Source organism: Tenrec ecaudatus, chromosome 7 (genome assembly GCF_050624435.1).
Source record: "Tenrec ecaudatus isolate mTenEca1 chromosome 7, mTenEca1.hap1, whole genome shotgun sequence".
NCBI classification, from domain to species: Eukaryota; Metazoa; Chordata; class Mammalia; order Afrosoricida; family Tenrecidae; genus Tenrec; species Tenrec ecaudatus.
The window spans coordinates 166,320,813-166,321,564 of record NC_134536.1 but is presented as its reverse complement, the minus strand read 5'-3'; the positions used below and the strand labels follow the sequence as shown (position 1 = coordinate 166,321,564).

Below are 752 nucleotides of genomic sequence, written 5' to 3'. Positions count from 1 at the left end.
GATTGGGAGTACACCAAAGTGTGAAGAGTCAGGCTATGAATCAGAACAGTGTCTAGGTCTTAAAGGCTTGTATTCAAGAAGCAGCCATCTAAGTGAGGTGTCCACAAAGTCCACATGGAAGAAGCACTCCAGGCTGTATGGGACAGGGATGAGGTTAACAAAAGCCAAGTATAATGAAGGGGAAAATATTAGTGTTTAAATTGTGAACACCCAATTTATGGAACTCTATGGAAACCATGGGAACCCAAAATCTCTCTGTAGCGTCTCTGTCTGATTAAAGCCTCTGGCAGATCCCCTCCAGCCGCGGGTGAGGGACTCAAACAGCTTTGCTCTCAGACAGAGACGATTGTAAACTTGACTATGGTGGATCAAACTATGGTATAATATGATACTTGGCAATACTCACCTGGCAGGGGAGATACCATGATCAGGAAGGTGGGTTCCCCAGGGCGAGGCTCATCCATTGCACTCCGATGTGCCGACCCCAAGTGTGGGAAACTCGACTGTATGATGTGTGGTCGTGGGGGACTGCGTTCGCGCTCTCCCCTAATTAGAAAAAAAAAAGTTGACCAATGTCTACCACGGGGGAAGGAGGTAGAGTACTTGCTTAGGGGGCATTGAGCTCATGTTAATGGTGGCAGAATAATTTGAAAAAGGGTATCAATAATAGTTGCATAATCGAGTATAATCAATGGCACTGAAATATACGTGTCAAAGGTCTTGAATTGCAGAATATTTTGTCGTGTGTGATA

At 45.1% G+C, this 752-nt stretch overlaps 1 pseudogene; it reads left to right on the top strand.

Moving 5' to 3' along the window:
- Positions 1–398: 398 nt before the first annotated feature.
- On the top strand, positions 399–549 carry LOC142453863 (U1 spliceosomal RNA; annotated as a pseudogene).
- The last annotated feature ends 203 nt before the right edge of the window (positions 550–752 follow it).